At 47.0% G+C, this 15,902-nt stretch overlaps 1 protein-coding gene across 1 annotated transcript in view; it reads right to left on the bottom strand.

Moving 5' to 3' along the window:
• JCAD (junctional cadherin 5 associated) overlaps positions 1 to 12,694 on the bottom strand; it is a 77,461-nt gene extending 64,767 nt beyond the window's left edge. Inside the window, exon 1 of the mRNA XM_027592626.2 lies at positions 12,675 to 12,694. The gene's annotated coding sequence lies outside the window, so the exon portion shown is untranslated. The remainder of the gene's footprint in view (positions 1 to 12,674) is intronic.
• Between the last annotated feature and the right edge of the window lie 3,208 nt (positions 12,695 to 15,902).

Raw genomic sequence — 15,902 nt, forward strand, 5'->3', positions numbered from 1 at the left:
GGCACCTGCCATACGAAAGGGAAGGACATGATGCTGCTTATAGGGTTGCTATAGGAAGTCATCAGGAACTGGCCTTCCTGCATCGTCACCACTCGTATTGAAGCTGAGAGGGAAACTCATGAAGTGTGGAGGGGGGAGGGAATGCTGAGAAATATGGGACATATTGGGACAAGTCAGACTCCCCGGTGCTGTGGGGTTCTGTCGCTGCCCCAGCGGCTATATAGAATATTCACCTTCTTGTTGAAGGCACAGGAGATTTGCTGTCACCTACACCCTCCCTCGTGCAGTCCTGGGGGAGATGGAGGGCGGTCTTATGAAAAGACATTGGGTTTCTGCCTGCTGTAAGCTAGCTAGACGCCATCCTGGCCTTCGTAAAGGCCAGCCACCCACTCCTACCCCCTTTCCTTCTGGCCCACGCGTCACAGATGTAGCCTGCCCGTTCTCTGCTTTTCATCACGAATTTCTCTCTCCCGGATCTCACTGAGGTGTGGGGTAGTTTCCCATCTTTTCTGCCTCCCACACTCTCTCTGAAAACGAGCCTACAGAGTCCCTCGTTCAGGAGTGCAAAGGAGAGCATCTAGTGCTCAGCAGAGGTAAAGTCCATTCAGATTGTCTGAGGAGGATGTTGGACCCAGCGTTTCAGACTTCAGTCCGGGTGAGCTCGGGCCGGTGCATCGTAGACTATGCTGTGATGCTGAGTCCCTCTGATCATTTCATCCTTTTCCCCGTGGCCTTGGGCAAAACTTTTATGTCCTTTCTTTGTGCCCTAGAACTCTGGGTCCCTCCCTGGTCCATGCCCCCATTTCTTCTCTCCTGCCTCGAACTTGCAGTTCCCAATGTTGCCCGATGGATGAGCCCGTGACTCTTATCTGTTGAAGTTACTATCTGATCTCAGCCCTCATTCAGTATCACTGATAGATATTTACTAGTCAATTATTAAGTTGATTCTATCCCTGAGTGAACTGTGGTTTATAAGATCATCATTCTAAATTAGGTCCTGGGCCACCCTCCCCTGTGGCCTCCGTAATGGGTGCCTGTGTCCCAGGCGCCTTGTCTGGATTGCTCAGCACTTACCATAGCCTATAGCCTGCTCCTAGCTTGTCCGTTCTCTAAGCTTGCATCCCCATCCAGCCTTCCCTAACTTGGGATTTGAGGTTGAAAGTATGCATTTAGTACTCAAATCTTCTGCACTTCTTAGGTACTGGTATCATAACATTTATCCTGCTATGTTTTAATTATTTGCCGACCTATGGCTCTCCCAGGCCAGACCACAGACCCCTCTTGGGCAAGGACTGCATCTCACTCATCCCTGGATCCGGAGTGCCCGACACAGGACAGGTGCTCAGAAAATATTTATGAGCCACTCAGGTTAGTAGCTGAGGTTCTCTAGGGGAGAGACCTTACAAAACCCAAAAACCCCAGCCTTGCCTTGGGCAATACATTCCACCGGAAGCAGTGGTTATGACAAATGGCCAAATTAGCAAGCGATAGGCTGTTCGCATTCATCCTGGAGAATTTTTTTTTTCAGGTGTGTTTGTTTCTGTTTGCTCATTTGTTCACTTTTAAATAAAGTGGAACTTCTCTCTGAAACTCATGTCATGTTGAGTCAGCTGACAACAGTCAGAAAAAGAACGCTGTGTTCCACTTTTTTCTTTCACTGTCAGTAAAAGCTAAGGTTCAGTGCACACAAGTCACACCATCACCTGAGGAACTACAAGGAGGAGAAGCTTCTGGAAAGTTTCGAGCTGCCTGGACCAGAAAGGCCTCCTTTTCCTGTCAGTCTGCCTTGGTGCGTGCATTTTCCTAACCCACCTCCCAGGAGACAGGGGAGGGTGCAGCTGGGAGCAGAGCAGCTCGGGGCGGGGTGGGCGGGGCGGGGGGGGGCTGGCTGGCCCTGAGGGCATACAAGTCACATCCACTTAGAGCCCGACTCCCGCTGTGCCACCAAACACCCATCTCCCTGAACCCCTTTCCTCATCTGTTCCATGAGAATGCTACCTATCCTACAGAGTTGTCACAGGGATTAGGGATCCTGTATACATGTCATTATGATTGTGATGGTTATGGAAACCTCTGGGCACAGACCACATTCTCAAGCTGGCACATAATGAAAATCAAGGAATCTCTAATGCATTATTCATCACACCTTGACATGACTTTTATATAACATTCAGCCAGAATATCTTCGATCTATTTCTTCTTCATTTGCTATTCTGAGCTCAGAACATAGGATAACTAGCTCATCAGTTCAACAAGCTGATGATTTTTTTTTTTTTTTTTTTAATGAGCATCAACTTGTGCCAAGGTCTCAGGTTCCTGAATGTACCTGGTTTCCTGAGGTTGGGGTATAAACTGACAGAAGCTCAGGTGGTGTCATGGAATTTCTCAAACAGATCATTAAGGCTGCATGACATGCGTGCAACGTGTGTCTATTTGGAGACACTGTGGGAAGGTGAACCGAGCAAGAGCTCAGATTTTCCAGGGAGCAACTGTAGAATTTTAATGAGCTTTGAGTCCATTGCTGTGTTGGAAATAGCAGATCTCCAAGCATTTCTTCAATAGCATTACAGTAATTATAACAATTCTGAAAGGAATAATTTGCGGGTTGTATTTTTTTCACTTGGAGGCACAAGAAGGGCCACATCCAGTTCTGCATTTTGTCCGTGTCTAGAGTCACCATTAGATAGATGTTTAAAAATATTAATGACAATAGTGTAGATGGTCTGGTTCCTGCTCTCTGCCAACATCTTGAGATAGTACTGCTCCATTCAACTTTCTGCGATAATAGAAGCATTCGGATTTGTGCTGTCTCATATGGTGGCCATCAAGCCCTTGAAACGTGGTTAATGAGATGAAGGCCTGAATTCTTAACTTTATTCAGTGTTAACTAATTACATTTAAATCCGCGTGTGGCGGTTGCTACCTAGTATTGTACAGCACAGCCCTAAGCCCCCAGCTGAAGCCCATTCCAGCCGCCCTGCCATTTGGAGCATCAGTGCACACAGGAGGATACCCAAAATGCACCCAGGGAGCCACGAAGCCCATGTACTCAGGCTGAACTGAAGCCTCCTGATTTGCTTCTCTGATTCTTCGTTGCACAACAGACTGGGGCATTAGAGAGTGAGGCAGACACAATGGCAGCCCCTGGAATTGAAAAAGGTCACAACCAGACCAGGATTCAAAGAAAAAATAGTCTAGGCTTACTGAGCATAAGGACAAGCAGCTTTTATGCCTCAAAAGTACAGTCTTTGATGTGTTGCACCATCGAGAAAATGCGAAGCGTTCAGGGACATAAGCCTTGGGAAGGATAGAAAATGAGCAAGCCTCATCCAAGACCTTTGTCCATCAAAGGTGGGAAAAATATAGGCAGTTTTGGCACACCAATGGGTGAGTTTTGGTTATTGGAGAAGTCCAGCTACCGGGGGAATCTCATTCCTCCCATAAGGAAGAAATCATAGCTCCCTATGATGTCCTCCTGCTCTTGGGATGAAACCCCAGAGAGTGACCATGACTCCCTGGGCCACCAGATGTGGCTTTGTCGGCCCCTCCCACCTCACTTCATCGCACCCTCCTGACTCTTTGTTCTCTAGCACCTTCTATTTCCTGAAGGTGCCATGAGCCTTCTTCCATAGGGCTTTGCACGCGCTGTTCCCTCTATCTAGAAGGATCCTTCCACCCAACCTCCTTCCTCTCCCACTCCAGATCCCAGCTCAAATGCCACTTGTTGGAAAGCCCACTTACACCGCCACCCCCTCCCCAGCCCATGCAGACCTGGCTCCTTTGGTGTCCACGCTTCCATCTGAACTCCTTTGCCCGGAACACCTGCTTGAACATATATATTCATCAGTGAGACTATCTGATTTATCCATTTGTAAACCCCAAGAAGCAGGGATTGTGTTTGGCCTGCTTCATCCACCTTTGCATCCCCAGTAGCGGGCTGATGCTTAATAAATGCTAAATGAAAGAATGAGTGAATTCTGGTTTGTTTGTAAGATGTTTCATGTGACAAGTGTCCTCCAACTCCTAATATGTTCACATCTTTTTTTATAAAGCCTCTTCAGTCTCTGGAATGACTCATCCCTTTAACCACCATGCCAAAGTTCTTACTGTCCATAACTTTTCATCATGAAATCTCCAGCCTAAAAATTCCATCCACAGCTCCCTTATTTGCTCCACTTACTACCTTCGCCCCCAAAGCTTCCTGTTTCCTTTAAACAGTTGGCTCGCGTGCTGGCAAGCTGAACAGCATCTGTGCTGCTTTCCTTAACGATGCATTTTCTGGATTTTTCCTCCCACTGTTTCCTTCACTTGATTTCACTGGTAGCCTCTGAACTCCTCGTTTGCTGTCTTTCTGCCAGGAGAGGTGTGTTGTCTTTTGCGATTTTTAGTTTATTCTCCACCCGGACTTTTTCTGTGATCTCTTCCGTAGACTTCCTCTGAATTTCCAATCTGCCTAGTTTTTATTCTTGTCCTTCGAAGTTTTAAAAAGTGGGGAAAGTGAAACCTATAATTATCCCCAATTCTTCTTACTCCCTCCCTTCGAAATGTAAAACAACATTACAAAAGAAAGGTCTCAGATAATCATTTCCAAAGCCTTCAGGGGGGTTCCCAGCTTCCCATTTTTTATCTCATTCCAGTTTTCCCCCCCCCTGAAGAAATCAGGGGCAAAAACAAACAAATAAACAAAAAAACTTCCATCAGTCCTAACCGCCTCCTCCCTGGACCCAATCAACTTTAGGCTTCATTCTCTTTTTCAGAATGAGCTACCTTCACTGGTTAACTGATTTTCTCTTTTTCATAAAGCTTATTTAGTACCACATTCTTAATATAAATTACAATTGTCTTTAGCAAGTATTTACTGAGCATCTCCTATGTGCCTGGCACTGTGCTAAGGAAACAGCAATGAATAAAATGGGGGAAAAGATCCCTATCTTCATGGAGATTACATTTTACAAGGAGAAATATAGTAAACATGAGCATAAGATACTTTACATAGTGATAAGCTCAACAAATAACGTTACACGATCATGGCTACATACAATGACAAAAAGTCTAAAGTTGTAGCTCCCAACCCACCTGCATGTTGTGACAGTTAAGTGAGCTTATATATGTATAATGTATAGAGGAGGATTCATTACTCCGTGGAAATCGTGGCTTTGTTTTTCAGCACAGACTCCTGTTGTAAATGTATTTAAAATTATTGTTGTTGTTATTGTTATTGGATGAAAGGAAAGATTATCCGCTCATTCACTCAAGAGACATTTATGGGGTGTCTACTTGTGGGCAAAGTACTCATATGTTTGTGAAGTGGTACAGTGGAGAAGAGAAAATCTGCCCCATTCTGACTTCAGAAGTAGGACTGAAATAATGAGCCAATTCCACTGTGGCCCCTGTCAGGGGAAGGCCAACTGGGCCGGAGGGTGAGCTGGCCCACCACCCTCCAGACCACTCTTGGTGACTCACCTCCTGCCTAGTCAACTTCCCGTGGCTCTAGACGGCAGAGCCCCGGGTATGCTTTTGCCATAATATTTAGAGGTGTATGGTAAAGCTAGGAAAGCCAATAACTCGGATCCATAGATTCAGAGCTGGAAGGAACTTCACACGTCATACGTCTATTTCACAGATGAGGAGTGTATATCCACACACATCTACACATCTGCACACACACATACTTAAATATCCAGTTCTTTTAACACCAAACCAGCTTCTTCTTCTCTATTGTGACTGGAATGACCTATAATTAGACAATCAACGTTTCAATTCAATTCAACCAACGTTTTCTGTTGTTTGGTTATGTGCAAAATGGCATGCAAAGTACCACAGGAAGCATAAAAATGAACAAGATCTTGTTCCAGGTTTCAAGGAGCTTGCTGTGTAACACAGGAGATATAAATTCAAAGTGAGCATGGCTGGTGCTACAGTAAAGGTGCAAAGTCTCATGGAAACGGCCCAAAAGAAATGACCTCCCGCTTGACTGGTCCTGACTGGAACTAGCTCCCAGGCAGAGATGGGAGGAAAGGGCACCAGGAATGAGGGAATAGGGAGCTCACCCACAGAGGCCTTGGAGCATAGGGCTCCTTCAGGAAAGGGCTGTGACTTTCGGGGTCCTGGAGTCTAAGGCTCACAGGGCTGGAGAGGGCTGCTGGTGGGAAGAGAGAATGAAGCACCTTCATGAGGGCCCTCCCACCCCCCAGCCCGCCCAGGGCACACTGCAGGGCTGGGGACTTGATTCCTTCCCCGGTTTTGAGCAGAGGAACCACTTCATCAGAGCTGTGCTTTCTGACTAAACTCCTAGGAGGGAAGAGAGGCAGGCTGGCGGTTGGCTAAAAGATGGCAGCTCATTCGGTTATTCACGTGTTACCTGCGATAATAATAGTTAACATTGATTGAAGGTGCTAAGAGCTTTGCATACATTAGCTTACTTAATTGTCATAACATTCCTGAGGGCTAGGAGCTTTTATTATTTTGATTTTACAGATCAGGAAACTGAAGCCTAGGGAAGTTAATGTGCTAGAAAGAGGCAGATTGGAGAACCAACCAAGTGGGTTCTATTTCTAAATCCACCCTCTTAATGGCGGGGCTATATTGCCCTGGCTTGCTAACTTTAGTTGGCAATGATTTTGTTAAGGACTACCCAGGGGAGAGGTGAAAATAATTTTTAGACACCTTTTATAGCTGGTATCAAAAAAGCATGACAAGAAGACAAAAGCTGAGGGGCGCCTGGGTGGCTCAGTTGGTTAAGCAACTGCCTTCGGCTCAGGTCATGATCCTGGAGTCCCCGGATCGAGTCCCGCATCGGGCTCCCTGCTCAGCGGGGAGTCTGCTTCTCCCTCTGACCCTCTCCCCTCTCATGCTCTCTCTCTATCTCATTCTCTCTCTCAAATAAATAAATAAAATCTTTTAAAAAAAAAAAAAAAGAAGACAAAAGCTGAGCTTCACTATGCTTATCACCAGCCCCGTATTGCGGGTGACATCTAACCCCTAAGGGGCTCCTTCTGCCAGTTTTCTGGCCCAATTCCTCACCTTCAGTTTGTATGTGCTGAAATCATAAATATAATTTTATATTTAAGAAAATTAAGAATCAGGAAGGTAAGACTATTATAAAATAATTCATATAATACTTTTCAAAGCCCGTGGGGTGGCTGTTTTATGTTAATCATCTGCCATTAGAAATGAGTATTGGCATTAATTGACCTTACTGCTTTTGATAAACATAAAAGATCAAAGGCTGATTTTTACCATTTATGTGCAAAAGTCCACCACGGTGGTTTTCCATCGTATCTCCTGAAACGTCTCAGACCCAGCATCAACCCAGCTGTGCTAACCCTTCTCCTCACTTATGTCCTCGTGACAACATCCAGGAAGGGACACATCATTCCCTTTAGGACACAACATCCTAGGGCACTAAGACCCCAGCCAGTATTTCTGTTCCAACACAATTCCAGAACATTAAAACCGTTATTCCAGGTGATGCTTTAAACACCATCTATGATTTTAAACAGATGTTTTCCACCAGGGAAGGGTGCATCAGATAAAAGCAGGGCATTCTGTGGAATTTGGTCACTGTGGGGTCTGCAGCAGCACAAAGGGTTAATTGGGATGAATCCATTGGGCCATAGATCTTTGATATATTTTGTGATAAGAGTGGTCACATAGGGGGTGGCTATCTTGGAGTGTCAGTACAATGGACTTGGCTTTCAGAAGATTCCTCTTTATTTGGGCTTGGAGCCAGAGAAGTATAGGCATCCAACCTTAGGATTAGTGAACTCTGCTTTGCAATGGAGACATGAAAATTTTATCAGCAAGACTCCAGGCATGGAACAATATTATACATTCAAAGTGAGAGGCTCACAAAGACACCAAGGTACACCGTTGTCCCCAGCATTCAGTTCCTCACAATGGCCAACAATTCAGTCCCTTCACAAGCAGGGAAGGATGGTAGGGAACCTCCCCTCACTGGAGTTTCCATGGAGTCTGTGAGAGGAGATTTCTGCCACTAAATGCTCTTCCCCAAGTCAGCGTTTTCCATCCTGGGTATTAAGTGCCTTCTTCATAAATACAGGTCAGCCTACATTTTGATGGAAGAGAAAACTCCCATGTTCTCAACATTAAAAAAGGAAATCAGCTTGCACATGCTTTTGGCAAGTTCCCATAACCTGCTCCCCACTTAACACTTTAGGAGTAGATATTTTTTCACCCTGAATCTGGATGCAGCCGAGCTTGGAGTCCTTGGCCCAACTTGTCCAGCTGAAATGCCTGAGCCAGAGCTGTAGACAGAGGACCTCTGAGCTGCTCTCCCACCATCCTCCAGGGGCCGAGCACCATTATTCTTCCCCAGGCTGCCTCTCTCACATGCCTGCTCTCAGGGATCTTTAGATACTTCCTGTCATGTGCACTGAGGTCAGGCTCTACCACGGCTCCACAGAGTGCAGAGAATACCCATGGGCACAGTAGAACTTCGCTCTGAGAGACAAAGAAGCCATGTTAGGCTTCAAAGTCTTCCTGTCTCAGGATATCCTTACAAACTCTCTGAATGAAAGTCTGGACTTGACTCATGAACAACCTTTCACCTGGAAGGTGTTGGGCTGCAGGTCATTAGGTGAGGCTGGTTTCAGCGTGTTTGGGGAGATGGGTGTGGGGGCAGCAGAGGCAGGGAAAGAAGGTGGACACAAGTCAATTGCCAAATCTCCCTGTTCTCCACCTCTCCCTCTTTCTTGTTTCTGAACAGGTAGAAAGTATTCTGGAATACCAACCCCTCACTACTTCCTCCCCACCTCCCTCACCCCCCCATTTCCTTTGTTGTGCTCCCTCATCTGTGTCCAACCTCCCCTCTTTTCCTCTCTTCCACTCCGACATCCCCGAACTCTGGCTTTCTCCCTTGCCCTTTCCCCTGCCCCTCTTTCCTTTGCTCACCCCCTCTCCTTCTACCCATCCTCACCATAGGGGCACTTCCGTGTTTGCCCTCCTTTTCTGTGTCTCTCTCCCCTCCCTCTGAAGCTCTGTCCATTCTCTGAGTTTTACTGATGTCCTGGATGCTTCACAATCACTATCAAGCCAGGATCTCCATTCTGGTGTCCTTAAGTCCGGCTCTCCCCTTCCAGCACCAGGGCTGTGTCTGCCACCGCCACCCGGGCATGCAAGATCTCGTCTTCTTAAACTCAGTGGAGAGCACGGCTCCTTTCCCCTGCTCCCAGACACTCCTTCTCCCAACTTCCTTTCACCGTTAATGGTGCCACCGATCTCCCAACCTTCCGAGTTCAAAATTTGAAGTTACCTTGATTGACATTTCAGCCAGTCATTGAGTTTTACTGATTTTTCTTTAAATATCCCCCCTCCTATGTATTCCTCCCACTCTGTTCTCCTTGCTGCTGCCTTAGCTCTGGCTCTCACGACCTCAACCTTGATTATCTCTGTAACTACTTTGCTGCTCCCACTTCTCTCCCCACAGTCCAAGGGCTGGATGGATGGCAGAAGGGCATTATTGCTCTGGCAACCTGGGCTGGGGGTAGGGAGGGTGCAAGCATGGTCAGGGCTGATGTACAGACCAGCTGTGTTCTCCCCTCACCATGCTGCCCCCTCTGTTGACCCACCAGCAGGGAGGAGGGGCAATAGCCATAATTTGATCTTCAGTTATTCTGCAAATACATACTGAGTCCCTGCAATACCCAAGCCTGTCTTAGGAACTGAGATACAATAATGAACAAAACACACATTGTCCCTGCCTCATGGAGATTACTCAGTCACAGGAGAGATAGAAAGTAAATAAACATGGAATGTGACAAGAAGAGGTAAATTGTAGGACTTATGTATCAAGAATAGAGCCAAGGAGGGGCGCCTGGCTGGCTCAGTCGGTTAAGCGTCTGCCTTTGGCTCAGGTCATGATTTCAGGGTCCTGGGATCGAGCCCCGCATTGGGCTCCTTGCTCAGTGGGGAGCCTGTTTCTCCCTCTCCCTCTGTACCTCCCCCAACTCATGCTCTCTCTCTCTCTCTCTCTCTCTCTCAAATAAATAAATAAATAAAATCTTTAAAAAAAACGAATAGAGCCAAATAAAGGGAATAAAAATTGAACGGGACAAATGGCCAACAAACACATGAAAAAATACTCAGTATCATCAGGGAAATGCAAATCAAAACCACAACGACACAGCACTTCACACCCACCAGAGCGGCTGTAATAAAATAAAAATAGAAAGTCACCAATGTTGGCGGGGATGTGAGGACACTGCAGCCCTCATCCATGGTGGTGGGAAGGTGAAATGGTGCAGCTGCTGTGGGATATGGTTTGGCAGCTCCTCACAAAGCTTAACATAGAGTTACCATGTGACCTAGCAATTCCACTCCTACATACTCACCCAAAAAAATTGAAAACATGTGTTCAAACAAAACCTTGCCCATGCATGTCACAGCAGCACTGTTCACAGTAGTTGAAACTCAAAATGTCCATCAAATGCTGAATGGGTGAGCAAAATGTGACATACGTAGACAATGGAATACCACTCCACCATAAAAAGGCATGAAGTGCTGATTCATGCTACGTACATAACACACGTTATGGATGAACCTTGAAAACATTATGCTAAGAGGAAGAAGCCAGATCCAAAAGTCCATATTGTATGATTCTGTCTATATGAAATGTCCAGAATAGGCAGACCCACAGAGACAGAAAGCAGATCAGTGGTTTGGGGGTCAGGGCCTGGGGGGCTGGGAGAATGGGGACCAGATATAGGATTTAAAGGGTATAGGATATCCCTTTGTGATGACGGCCACATTACCTGGAACTAGATGGTGGTGATGGTTGCCCGACGTCATGAAGTTACTAAATACCACTTAATTGTACACTTTGAAAATGGTTAAAAAGGTAGATTTTATGATATGTCTCTTTCACCACAACAAGAAGCAAATAGGGGTGGTCACAGGCTGCTCCTTGAACAGGAAAGTCAAGGAGACCTCTCAGATGAGGGAGAAGCCTATCTGAGAGCCGAGGCAGGAGGGTTTGAGCCTCGCAAGTTACCGGGAAAGGCAGGGAGCCGCAAAGCCTGTGGTGGGCTCTGAGCAGTATTCCCGTGATCAGACCCCCTTCCTCGTTTCATTCCTCGGGCCGACAGCACAAGGCTCCTTCTGTGCCCAGCACCTCTGCCTCTCCCGACCTAGCCCGGCCCTGAGCCTCCCATCCCCGCCGGCACTGCTGCGCGGGCCGCCAGCCACGCCGACCCTCCCCCCTGCCCCCCACCCTCTCGCCCACGGAACTGCTCTTTCCGGCCCCTTGGAGGCTGCACAACCGTTTGCGGCCCAGCCGCGGACCCCTTCTCGCACACGTTTTCTGATGCCTGCCAGAGCCCGAGCACCAGCAGGCCTGAGGCTTCGAGCATAGTCTACTGCTTAGCAGCCGCATGAGGCGGGGCATCAGCACCTCTCTAGGCTTCAGTTTCCGGCCCTGTAACATGAGGGCTGTCGAGAGAACAGTGAAGCAAGATGAGTACAAAGTGCTGAGCTTAGTACCTGGTGCGTCGTGAGCTCTCGGGAATGGCGGCCGTGTCATTACTTCGACGTTTCCCACAATCCGAAGTTTGAAATTTAGCACTTCAGTTTGTACTGAGAGTATCTGCTAATTATTTACTGTACAGAGGAGTCAAAATATACAATAAACCTGGCGATGGTATTTACTTTCCCCCAACCCTGGTGCCTATTGCAATACAGACCATATCTATCACACTTGAATAAATGTTTGACTGACCAGGGATTGATTGGCTGATTGATTGATTTGGCTCTATCACCAAATAGGAATATAATTTTCTTCAAATTAAAACATAAAGGGAAACATGATCTAGGAGGGAGGGGAAAACAGGAAGGGAGGGAGGGAGAGAGAGAGATCAGTAAGCAAACACCTGGTCCAGCCAGGGTGGGATATATTGAAATATTTCATAGGCATAAATGTTTGAAAAAAAAAAAGCATAGTTGAAGAAAGACCCGGAGGGGTGGTGGCAAATTCTTCCGAAAAAATGGCTCACTCTACAAATGAGTTATTTTATTTCCAGATGCCATAGTTACAGGTGTTCAAGGAAAATGTTAATACATTTTACAAAAGATGTAAGACAAATCTTTAATGTTCTACCACCAGAGAAAGACATGAGTTTAAATATATTTAAAAATGAGATAGCAGAGCTACACTTCACAACAATTTAGAGGTGGGAGATAGACAGGGCATGGTGGCACCCAACTACTCGAGGAGAAAGCAGCAAGGGAAGGTGAATCAGTTTAGTTCCATTTGGTAAGAAGATGTGATGCCCAGATAGGGCTGGGCACTGCTGCGGGGCATGCCGCTCACGCAACCTACCTCCAGACGCTACACCGAGCGAGTAAGACCAACCCAACTACTGTTTCTTATTTTCATGACCTGCACACGCCCAAAGGTGGTTTGTTGCTCCACCAAGGAAGCACATCTATCCCCCCAAAGCCCCAGCCCTCTCTCTCCACCAACAGAGAATCACCACTGCAGTTTTCTCTGAGCGATTCCCAGGTCACACTTTACTCCCCTTGCAGAGAAACAGACACAAGCCCCATTCAAGAGTCAAAAGCTAGAAAGCAGTGGGCTCCTTCCAACGCCGACGGACACAAGGATCTTCATCAGTCCCCCCCCCGCAACAAAACCATGAAAAAGAAAAGAAGCTCTTTACCTGACCAGATCCCTGCTTTCTTCCCGAGAGTCTAACATTGACTATTGAGAAAGCAACTCGAGAGCATCTTCTTGAGACTTCCTTAAATCCCAAAGCTGCCTCCGATAAGCAGCTCTAAGTTGGAGCTGTGAATAGAGGCTGTGTGTTATTTTAACCACAAGGTTTCTAGTCAGTAGGGAGGAGAGATGGAAATGAGGTAGGTTGGCAAGCAGGAGCGCCATCCACCTCAAGTGAAATAAGCTCGCAGATCTGATGTAAGCGCTCAGCGACAATTTGAAGAACCCTCAAACCCACTTTTCCTAAACTAGAGGTTAAATAACTGTGGAAAATTCCAAAGGAGTAAGATAAGACACTTACGGTCTTTTCTAAAAAAAGACACGTTGGTATGCCCTGTCTGATACTGTCTGAGGGGCAGCCCGGCACAGAGCTGGTCCGAGGAGCCCTGGGCGTCCGCTGGAGACGGGGTCACCTGGAGACAGCTTTGCTCCCCCCAAAAAAGAGTCTTCTGGGGGTTAAAATGTACAGGATGTCAAAGGAGCATAACCGAGTCACGTCTTTTGTGAGGAAACAAAACCAGTGTCGTGACTGACAATCCATGTGAAGTTACAGGGTAAGGGGAGAGCTATTCTGGAATATGTTATTATGAGAGCTTAACATGTGTGAGTGTGAGTGTGTGTGTGTGTGTGTGTGTGTGTGAGTGAGTGTGAGTGCGAACATGTGTATGTGTTCTCACTTCCCAAACAACCTAAAAAAAAGCAAAGATCCAGCCTCAGCTTAGACCAGTTGGAGATCTTCCTCCTTAGTGTCTTGGCAAATACAAATGCCGCCTTGGACTCAGAGGAGGAGAATGATTTATCACACACAGATCAACTGCAAAAACTAGAGCTGCCGAAATGGCCAGAGTCCTTTACTGCCAGCCCTTCACAGATGCCAGAGGGGTTTAACTCCACTTTTGGAAAAACTCAGCAGTGCTCCCATTAAGCAGGGTCATAACTCAGTTTTATGTAGACTCTTTCATCTCAAAGGAGCTTGAGGTGGGTTTACCCCAAAATATAAATTATCCTGTGCACAGTCACCTCGGGGATGAGCTCCTGCCTAGCAGCAGCTGGCCTGGACACAGGCAGTCAGTTTGGAGCCGCAGTGAGACAGCAGGCTGGTGGCCAGGAGGCGCTCCGTGAGGAAGAATGAGTGGGGCCTGCCTTCCACCTTGGCCCTCTCCTCCCTAGAGCTAAGACCTCTCCGAACTGCGCCTCACTTTCCTTCCTGAGCCCTACCCCCACCCCCGCCAGTGCCCTTCCCCAGGACCTGCAGACACAACCTCAAAACAGACCTTAAATCGCAAACCAGGAGTAAATGATGACTGCATTTTCAGATCTGATCCCGTAGAGCTGGGGTTGGCAAAGCATGACCCTTGGGCCAAATCCAGACGCTTTATAAATAGTTTTATGGGTACACAGCCAGACTCACTCATCTAGGGACCGTCTGTGGCTGTTTTGGCTCTTCAATGCTTTATAAATAAAGTTTTATGGGTACACAGCCAGACTCACTCATCTATGGACCGTCTGTCACTGTTTTGGCTCTGCAATGTTTTATAAATAAAGTTTTATGGGTACACAGCCAGACTCACTCATCTATGGACCATCTGTAGCTGTTCTGGTACTACAACAGCGGAGTGGAGTGGATGTGGCAGAGACTGTAGGTAGCATGTTTGTTTTTGAGGTGGGAGAAAGGAATAAGGAGTCTCTTTCAATAACCTCTAAAGATCAGCCTAGGGAAGACACACCTACTCATACCAGCAACTCCAGATTCAGGCCCTGAGTCTCCGTTTTAATTTTTCCTTTATTGGAGAAACTCTTTTACTCAAGCATCACCTTGGTACACTGCCCCAGCTTACCTAGCTTCATCCCCCGAGAAACCACAGTGGCTGTGTCCAACTCTTCTCTCAATAGAAGCCTTGGACACACCCTCAGGCCCTCTCCATGTCATCGCCAAATGCCCCTTGTCTTTGAAACCCTCTCTGGGCCCCTCCAGAGTTAGTTGCTCCCTCCTACAGGCTCTCATCATGTTTTGCTCATTTTTGTCTTGTATTTCTTATACTTACATGCCAGTGATCTCGATGCTTGCCTTTCTTACCACCCTGTGCATTTTCAGAGAGGAAGAATGATATCTTATTCAACTTTTTATTCCCAGAACCTAATGCCATAAAAGACACATCAGTGGACACTCCATTAGTGGTTACTACAAAAATAACTCAGGCAGTCTTACTCCACTGGAACGTAATCTCAAGTGAAATGAATGAAAGGTTGTCCGATACTCCTTGAAAACGAGATGCTCCTGAGATAGCTTGCCCGGGGATGACCCTGGCTCTGTCCTTTTAACACTTGCCCCTGAGTGGGGCCCACTCTTACACCTTCTTTGTTAGTTGTTCCTTTAATTTTGAATTTGTGGAAGAAGAGTCTCCTTGCAGGAATATCAACAGCAATTAGGAAAAGACAATCTTCGTAACAACTAGAGCTGTTAGAAGACCTGGAAGGATCTGGCACTGGGCGGAAAAGAGGCAGTGTATTCTCTAAGCTCCTTTCTCGTGATAAGATTTGGTAAAGCCTAGTTTCCCTGGTGTGACCCCATCAGAAGACAGAGCTAGCACATGGCCAAGGGCTGCAGATTTGCCCCCAGCAGGTCTGGGGCACAAGAGGAACCAGCCTTCTCATGTGGCAGGGGCCCTGGCACGGTACTATCTCAGCAGCTGTACCACCAACCCTCTTACTTGTACCCTTTTTCATGGTCAAAAGGGTGGCAAGAGCTGATAACATTCTGTAGGAAACACAAGTTGGTGATGTGGATGTAGTGGACATTTATCCCATGCGTGGCCACTCAACATCTTGTGAACACTCTTCCTTTGGTGAACTTGGGTTTCCCTCATTGAGTCCTTGTCTCAGTCTGCTCGGGCTGCCATAACAAAAGACCACGGACCAGGTGGCTTCCACAACAGAAACGCATTCTCTCATGGTTCTGGAGGCTAAAATTCTGAGATCAGAGTGCCAGCACAATCAGGTGTGGCAAGAGCTCAATTCCTGGCTGGCAGACTGCCTGGCCACCTTCTCCAGTGGCCTTTCCTTGGTGTGTGTGTGGGGACATCTTTCTTTCTACTTTCCTCCTCCTGTAAGGCCACCCATCCTATCAGATTGGGACCCCACTCTCATGGCTTCATTTAAACTTAAGTACCCC

This window comes from Zalophus californianus, chromosome 9 (genome assembly GCF_009762305.2).
Source record: "Zalophus californianus isolate mZalCal1 chromosome 9, mZalCal1.pri.v2, whole genome shotgun sequence".
NCBI lineage: Eukaryota > Metazoa > Chordata > Mammalia > Carnivora > Otariidae > Zalophus > Zalophus californianus.